The sequence below is a fragment of the Gobio gobio genome (assembly GCF_949357685.1).
Source record: "Gobio gobio genome assembly, chromosome: 22".
NCBI lineage: Eukaryota > Metazoa > Chordata > Actinopteri > Cypriniformes > Gobionidae > Gobio > Gobio gobio.
Genome location: NC_137118.1, coordinates 580596 through 590381, shown reverse-complemented (window position 1 = coordinate 590381; position 9786 = coordinate 580596).

Sequence of the window (9786 nt, the reverse complement as noted above, 5' to 3'; positions counted from 1 at the left end):
CTACAGTGAACAATACACATTTATTTCTCCAGCTTCATGTCCTGAGCATTGTGTTTTCTATTTTTCCACGTAGTGTTTAGTGACTGCTCAGTAGAGTTTTTAATTTCGTTTGACTCGGGCAAGATTTGACAACATAGTTCAGTTTTGAGCACAGTTTTGAGGTGAAAGTTTGGTTTTGCAAGAGAATGTAGCTTGAAAATTGGGTTTTATGTTCACAGTTTAGAGAAAAGGAGAGCAGCTTTCAAGAAATGTGTCTTAGCAATCGAGAAAAACTGTAAACCCTACGGATTAAAGGGTTAGTTCAGCCAAAACTGTAAATTGTGTCATTAATGACTGAGCCTCATGTGGTTGGACACCCGTCAGACCTCCGTTCATCTTCAGACACAAATGAAGATATTTTAGTGTAAATCTGATGCTCTGAAAGGCCTCCATTGGCTCAACTTTACACTCTCAAGACCCTTAAAAGACAATAAAGGGCCCTATTTTAACGATCTGAAACGCAAGTGTCAAAGCGTGAAGCGCAAGTAACTTTGTGGGCGGGTCTCGGCGCTGTTGCTATTTTCCCGGCGGGATAATTGGCTCTTGCGCCCGGCGCAAATCTAAAATGGGTTGGTCTGAAGTAGCTTCATTATTCATAGGTGTGGTTTGGGCGTAACGTGAATAAACCAATCAGAGCGTCATCCAACATTCCCTTTAAAAGCAGGTGCGCAAGTTCCATTATGGATTGCTATTATTATGGCGTATTTACCAGGCGCACGCCAGGAGCGGTTCACAGCCGAGGAGACTGATGTGCTTGTAAGAGCAGTGAAAGACAGAGAAGTTGTGTTGTATGGGGATGGGAGAAACCCATCCAAAATAGCGTCGGTTAAACAGGTGTGGGAGGAAATAGCCACAATTGTTTCATCCGCTGGCATCCCCAGGACGTCGCACCAGTGCCGCAAGCGCTACAATGACATCAGAAGACGGGGAAAGTCCAAGCTTGCCAGCATCAATCGGGCACGCCGTGTAACGGGAGGTGGATCTGCCTCTACTCAGGACCTGACGCCAGCAGAGGACATCGCTGCGTCCACCCTCACCCATTTTTTTTCCTGGTTCTTGACGGACAAACCAATTTGTCAGATGTCCTTATATACATATATGTCTTGCCAGAAGTTGCCACTATTGGGCAAACAGGTCTTATCCTTAATTATTAGACTACAATTAGCCTGAATAATTTGTAAGCTAGATTTATGCCTATTTTTTCACATCTTCGTGGCACACCACAATGATTTCCGTCATCTCATGTGTTAATATTTTTTAGTGTAACAATTTATGATTTGCAAAAATAACTGTTGCATCTGTGTAGATTACATGAGCAAAGTGTATGCGCGTTGTGCACGCTATACATTATGGTCAAGCATGCGCCCTTAAAATAGCATAATGAACAACGCGCAACGCGCCACTGACTTTAGACTAGGTTTTTTCTGGTCAGTGGCGCAATTGTTTAATGGAACAGCAAAATAGCACCAGGGATTGTTTGCGCCGGAACACGCCTCCTTTTTTGCGCTGAACCGCCCAGGGAGCGCAAGTGCATTCACTAGTTTAGCGACGTGCTTCTGTGGAGGGAAAAGCGCGCTTTGCACGGGTGCAAAATAGGAATGACACATGCGTCGGTGTACAAAGTCAATTGCGCTGGGTGCAAGATAGGGCCCAATGACTAAAGTTACAAAGTCCATCTCACTACAGCGGCTCTACAATAACTTTATGAAGACGAGAATAGTTTTTGTGCGCAAAAAAACCCTAAATAACGACTAATATAGTGATGACGATTTCAAAACACGGCCTCATGAAGCTTCGAAGCGTTATGAATCAGTGAGTCGATTGATGATTCGGATCGCGTGTCAAACCGCCAAACAGCTGAATCGACTCACTGATTCATAACGCTCCGAACCGCTGAATCGACTCACTGATTCATAACGCTCCGAACCGCTGAATCGACTCACTGATTCATAACGCTCCGAACCGCTGAATCGACTCACAGATTCATAACGCTCCGAACCACTGAATCGACTCACAGATTCATAAGACTCACAGATTCATAACGCTCCAAACCGCTGAATCGACTCACTGATTCATAACGCTCCAAACCACTGAATCGACTCACTGATTCATAACGCTCCAAACCACTGAATCGACTCACTGATTCATAACGCTCCAAACCACTGAATCGACTCACTGATTCATAACGCTCCAAACCACTGAATCGACTCACTGATTCATAACGCTCCAAACCGCTGAATCGACTCACTGATTCATAACGCTTCGAAGCTTCATGAGGCCGTGTTTTGAAATCGTCATCACTATATAAGTCGTTATTTAGGGTTTTTTTGCGCACAGAAACTATTCTCGTCTTCATAAAGTTATTGTAGAGCCGCTGTAGTGAGATGGACTTTGTAACTTTAGTCTTTAGTGTCTTTTAAGGGTCTTGAGAGTGTAAAGTTGAGCCAATGGAGGCCTTTCAGAGCATCAGATTTACACTAAAATATCTTCATTTGTGTCTGAAGATGAACGGAGGTCTGACGGGTGTCCAACCACATGAGGCTCAGTCATTAATGACACAATTTACAGTTTTGGCTGAACTAACCCTTTAAGAATGGGATGGTGATATAGTGTGTGTGTGTGTGTGTGATCGAGTGTTGATCTGAGAGTGGAGGCCTCGGCTCTAATGCTGATGAGAGATGATGTGTCAGATACGAGTGATTGAGCACGGCATCATGGGATACACGAGACGGACGCCTGTCATCCAGCGGCTGAGGGGAGTGACATCACTGACATCATCAGAGAGAGAGAGAGAGAGAGAGAGAGAGAGAGAGAGAGAGAGAGAGAGAGAGAGAGAGAGAGAGAGAGAGAGAGAGAGAGAGAGAGAGAGAGAGGGGGAGGGGATTCAGAGAACAACAGCTGGACCGTCGACTCCACTCTCAGATCTCAGCACACACACACACACACACACACACACCAGCGAGGCTTCAGGACATCAGGTCGAGAGATGAGTGTGACGGAGCGCTGTGGGATTTAGTGCTCGCTTCTCCATCGGAAAGGTCAGGATTTCTCCTCCTCAATGCAGTTTTCATTTCTTAGAGAAACATAAAAGTTGATGTTATGGGTTAAATGGAGGATTGAGTTGATCTGATGTAATCGTAAGAGATAAATCTGCCTGTGCATGTCTTCCCCTCATCCCTCCATCCCCCTCTCCACTCGTTCATCCTCCGTCTTCCCTAACAGAAATCCATAACCCGCGATTAGAGCCGCTGACCCGCCGAACTTCTCCTGGGATTGATTTATATTCCCGCAGGGATTCGCATCTCACTCATGAACTGAGGAAAGGTCCAGGAAAACGAGAGTCGTTATGAGACTCTAGAACCACAGCGCAGCGAGGCGAACCGCAGCCCATAATACTGCCCTTGTTTAGTCCGGCATGTGCAATTATTAGAGCTCTCAAAAACAACTTCTGAACACGTGAGAAATGTGACACTCGTTTGCAAAAGCACAGCTCTTAACATGACCATCATCAGCACTTTACATGAGGTCTCATTCGTGCTCTTTTAAAGGCTCCTGATATGATCAAAGTCACTTTAATCTTCTCCTCATATTCAGCCTCATCATCATTCCTCAGAGACTGAGGGCGTTTTCACACCTGAGAGTCCGCACCAAGGTCCGAAACCCAAGTTCATGTTTTGATACATTTTATACTTTCGGTTAGTTTTGGTTTGGATTCACATTGTAATTATGCGAGCGCACTAAAGAGCTTTACATGACACACGCGTGTCCACTCGTCATCATCATGTGGGCGGCATCTGGACTGTGATTGGTTTGTAAACGGATGTGCGTCTTTGACAAGAGTGAATGAACAGACGCATATCGCTGCCACTATTGAACAGTCGCATTGCTGGACTATTTCCTTTTCGTTATGTTTAAAAGTGGACATTTCAAGCTTTATATTCACATATTTCTCATTTTTGTGAGACGAGTATCTGCTGAGTTTGGGTTTATTTGAGACGCTCCAGTTCATGTGCAAAGCATGTGATCGCTCCCGCAACTAGCTTCTTATTTATTAAATCCAGGCAATTATCTGATTAAACGTTGATCAAAATTAAGATACAATTTATACAAAACGAAATTCACTTTAAAGAAAGGCTTTCTAAGCAAAATCATACAACATTTCTTTCAAAATCATGTCTGACCTTCTGTCTTCTGACATATTGCGCATCTTTTCACTTTTCATAATCAATGTAGCCGAGATTGAATTTAAAAATAACAATAAAATATTTAAAAATAAACAGGAACTTCCTGTAAATGCTCTGAGAGTCTGAACCGTACAGAAAATGCTTTCACACTAGAAACGAACCGAAGCTTTGTTCAGTTTGACGGCCTCTTTTTGTCGGACCAGATCTTGTCTGTTTGGTCCGGCCCGTGGTCAGGGGAGGTTTCACACCGGCCATTTTGATTTGGACCAAACTGAAAAGTCAGAAAATCCGGACCAAACAAGATGTGTGTGAAAGCGCCCTAGGGCTGCGTTCACACTTGTCATGTTTGGTTGGATTAAAGCGCCCCCTGGTGCGATTGCTGGGTTAGACCCTTAAAGAGACGGGTCTCAGTCCACTTCCACACCAACTCTGGAGCGGTTCCACTGATATATGAACACAACACAGACCCAAGACATGTGAACCAACCCAAAACAGGACGTGATGTCACAAGATGCGTCAGTCAGCTGATTTGACGACGGGGAAAGATCGGAGTGTCCCACATGAGTAAAGGGCAAAGGTGGGCGTTAACTACAGTGAGTGAGGGCGGGGCTAAGAGACGCTGTTCAGCCAATCAGGACCAGAGGGCAGGCGTTAACTACAGTGAGTGAGGGCGGGGCTAAGAGACGCTGTTCAGCCAATCAGGACCAGAGGGCAGGCGTTAACTACAGTGAGTGAGGGCGGGGCTAAAAGACGCTGTTCAGCCAATCAGGACCAGAGGCGGGCATTAACTACAGTGAGTGAGGGCGGGGCTAAGAGACGCTGTTCAGCCAATCAGGACCAGAGGGCGGGCGTTAACTACAGTGAGTGAGGGCGGGGCTAAGAGACGCTGTTCAGCCAATCAGGACCAGAGGCGGGCATTAACTACAGTGAGTGAGGGCGGGGCTAAGAGACGCTGTTCAGCCAATCAGGACCAGAGGGCAGGCGTTAACTACAGTGATTGAGGGCGGGGCTAAGAGACGCTGTTCAGCCAATCAGGACCAGAGGGCGGGCGTTAACTACAGTGAGTGAGAGCGGGGCTAAGAGACGCTGTTTAACCAATCAGGACCAGAGGCGGGCATTAACTACAGTGAGTGAGGGCGGGGCTAAGAGACGCTGTTCAGCCAATCAGGACCAGAGGCGGGCATTAACTACAGTGAGTGAGGGCGGGGCAAAGAGACGCTGTTCAGCCAATCAGGACTAGAGGGCGGGCATTAACTACAGTGAGTGAGGGCGGGGCTAAAAGACGCTGTTCAGCCAATCAGGACCAGAGGCGGGCATTAACTACAGTGAGTGAGGGCGGGGCTAAGAGACGCTGTTCAGCCAATCAAGACCAGAGGGCGGGCGTTAACTACAGTGAGTGAGGGCGGGGCTAAGAGATGCTGTTTAACCAATCAGGACCAGAGGCGGGCATTAACTACAGTGAGTGAGGGCGGGACTAAAAGACGCTGTTCAGCCAATCAGGACCAGAGGGCGGGTGTTAACTACAGTGAGTGAGGGCGGGGCTAAGAGACGCTGTTCAGCCAAACAGGACCAGAGGGCGGGCGTTAACTACAGTGAGTAAGGGCGGGGCTAAGAGACGCTGTTCAGCCAATCAAGACCAGAGGGCGGGCGTTAACTACAGTGTATGAGGGCGGGGCTAAGAGACGCTGTTCAGCCAATCAGGACCAGAGGGCGGGCGTTAACTACAGTGAGTAAGGGCGGGGCTAAGAGATGCTGTTCAGCCAATCAGGACCAGAGGGCGGGCGTTAACTACAGTGAGTAAGGGCGGGGCTAAGAGACGCTGTTCAGCCAAACAGGACCAGAGGGCGGGCGTTAACTACAGTGAGTAAGGGCGGGGCTAAGAGATGCTGTTCAGCCAATCAAGACCAGAGGGCGGGCGTTAACTACAGTGTATGAGGGCGGGGCTAAGAGACGCTGTTCAGCCAATCAGGACCAGAGGGCGGGCGTTAACTACAGTGAGTGAGGGCGGGGCTAAGAGACGCTGTTCAGCCAATCAGGACCAGAGGGCGGGCGTTAACTACAGTGAGTGAGGGCGGGGCTAAGAGACGCTGTTCAGCCAATCAGGACCAGAGGGCGGGCGTTAACTACAGTGAGTGAGGGCGGGGCTAAGAGACGCTGTTCAGCCAATCAGGACCAGAGGGCGTGTAACGCTGTCTGTCGTATGAGCTTATGAATATGAAAGGGTTTCTGATGAACGCTCGCTGGTCTTGTTCAAGCTTCCCGTTATCAAGACCACAAATAAACATCTTCATAAAAACACCGACAGCCTGTCAAACAAATGATGCGGCATGTTGAGCTCTTTAAATTCAGAAACTCTGTGACATTTCCCAGCTCTGGCACCTCTCAATCTATTATTCATGTGTGTGTGTGTGTGTGTGTGTGTGTGTGTGTGTGTGTGTGTGTGTGTGTGTGTGTTGGTGTGTTGGTGTGTTGGTGTGTGTGTGTGTGTGTGTGTGTGTGTGTGTGTGTGTGTGTGTGTGTGTGTGTGTGTGTGTGTGTGTGTGTGTGTAAACACCAGGCTGACCTTCTGTGTGCCCGTGTGACCGCCTGAAGTCCTAATGGACCCACAGCAGCCGCTCCTGCGCACGAGCCCACTGATATGAGGGTTGCCTGGATACAAAAAGCATAATTAACTGTGATTATCATCCTCTTCACATTCAATCTGAAGTATTTAAGTGTTCTGCTTGTTGTTGTTGTTTCTGAACAGTAAAAATTCAAATTTCATCAAAGACAGAGGTCAGAAAAGGAAACAGTGACCTCTAGAGGCTCAAAGCACGAGTCTCTCCTGAGAGATGAAGGAAAACCGCTTGAAAGATCCTCCAAGATCATATTATTAGAGCTGTCCAACGATTAATCGCGACTCGTTGCATCAAAAGTTTGTGTTTACATAATATGTGCGTGTGTGTATAATTATTATGTAGACTATATAAATACACACACACACAATAAGGAATATTTGTTATGTAATATAAATATATATATATATATATATATATATATATATATATATATACACAGTATATACATGCATATATTTCTTAAATATATACGTGTGTATTCAAATATACATAATAATTACACACACACACACACACACACATTGTGTAAACACAAACTTTTATTTTGAATGCAATCGCGATTAATCGTTTGACAGCCCTAAATATGTTCAGTATTTATAAAAATTATATTTTCATTAGTGTTGTCAAATTGATTAATCGCGATTAATCATATCTAACATAATATTTAATATACATGTGTGTGTACCCTATATTAATATTTAAAAAAAGACATAGTCCTTTTAATATACTGCCAACATTTATTTGAAAATGCCAAGAAAACCTATATTTTTTTTTACTTTGTATTTTATACGTTTATTTAAAGCTGTAGGGCAAAATCAAAGTCCGGACCGTTACGCTGAATTACAATTTTACACTTTGGAACATTATTATCCCCATATGTTGACATTTTATTTGGACAAAAGTTATTTGAAATATTAAAGTAGACCCTTATATGGATTTAACACATTTAAAATGAGATTTTGTGATGTGAAAAGGAAAATTATTAAGTCTCTGACCCATCGACATACATGAGCAATATATGAGTGTGATACTGCGTTTATACAACAGTTCGACCGCACAATGGAGTAAAGAAACAAGAAACAACAACGAGTGTCGTTAAAAACACTCTTTTGTGTGGAACTACTTCCTTCCGCCACAGATTCAGTCGAGCCCAAGCCTGATTCTGAAACATCACTTTAGAGTAACGGAGGAGTCGCTTCAGTGATCATTGTGTTATGAGTAGAGCGATATTATGAGAGAGAGAGAGACTAAAGGAGTGTATTACCTGCATCTGATATAGCATTCTTCAGGTCCATGTACATGATATTATATACATTATAATAAATCAGTTTGAATATCCGCGGAGGAAAGGCGCCGCTATCATTAAAAGATTTCCCAAAACACTTATTGTTTAAACTTTACAGCAGTCACTCACTGAAGATCACAATCACTAATTTTCAGACCCTTTTATAGAACAACACTATTTAAATGAACAACCATAGCCATTATAAAAGACAACAGGAAATAAACAATTCAGTCAAACATACAAAAGCAGCGTTTCAGTACAGGTTTCATAGCCTAAATATAAAGTTATGAAACTTAACTTTGTCTATAGCCAAATCGATTTGATCTGGAACGAGTAGTAAATTAATAACCCAAAGATTGGCCGTTTGATATACCCCAGGTGAATGATATCTCATGTTCATCCAGTAAGAGCAGCTCAGGCCCTCAGGCCTGCCCGAGATGAGGCTGTTCCCTGCGGGTACACGAGCGCCGAACGGCCGCTGACGCTGGAGCTCACATCTGACAAAGAGTCCGAACAAACCGTGAAACAGCCGCTGTGTTTATAAATGAGGGACATATTTGAGGTCTAAAGAACTACATTCTCACATAAAAACTCTTAAAACTACATTTCGTGACACAACAACAGTAGTATTTTAAAACTTGTGGTGGATTCGCTCGGCCGCCATGACGGACGGATCAGTAAGCGGAGCGATACCAACGGTGATCAGGCTCGTGTATTAGAAGTGTACACACACACACACACACACACACACACACACACACACACACACACACACACACACACACACACACACACACACACACACACACACACACACACACACACACACACACACACACACACACACACACACACACACACACACACACACACACACACACACACACACACACACACACACACACACACACACACACACACACACACACACACACACACACACACACACACACACACACACACACACACACACACACACACACACACACACACACACACACACACACACACACACACACACACACACACACACACACACACACACACACACACACACACACACACACACACACACACACACACACACACACACACACACACACACACACACACACACACACACACACACACACACACACACACACACACACACACACACACACACACACACACACACACACTTTCCAGAGGTGGACAGTAACTAAGTACATTTACTTGAGTAGCTACTGTACTTAAGTACACTTTTTGAGTTCCTTTACTTTACTGAAGTATTCTTTTTTAGAAGAAGTTGGAAACTTTGACTTTAACTTCACTACATTTGAAAGACAAATATCATACTTTTTACTCCACTACATTTCTATAAAGATCCTCAAAGTCAAAAGTCGTTTCTGTAGCAGCTTTTCAAGTCAGTGGATGATGTTTTTTCTTTAAAAGTTTTTTTGTTTGTTTGTTTTGCAGACAGGCTAAGCAATCACTTTTGTAGGATCATAATTTCCCAACATTTTTTGAACACTGATTATAGCAAAATGGAAGAAGCCGGTTCCTCGGCACAGTGTGTGCACCCATGGCCATATTAGAAAGTAAGTTTCAGTTTTCTGAAAAGATTAAAGATTAGTTTCGTTGGCACACACTTGATGAATGTCTCATAAAATGTTCAAAA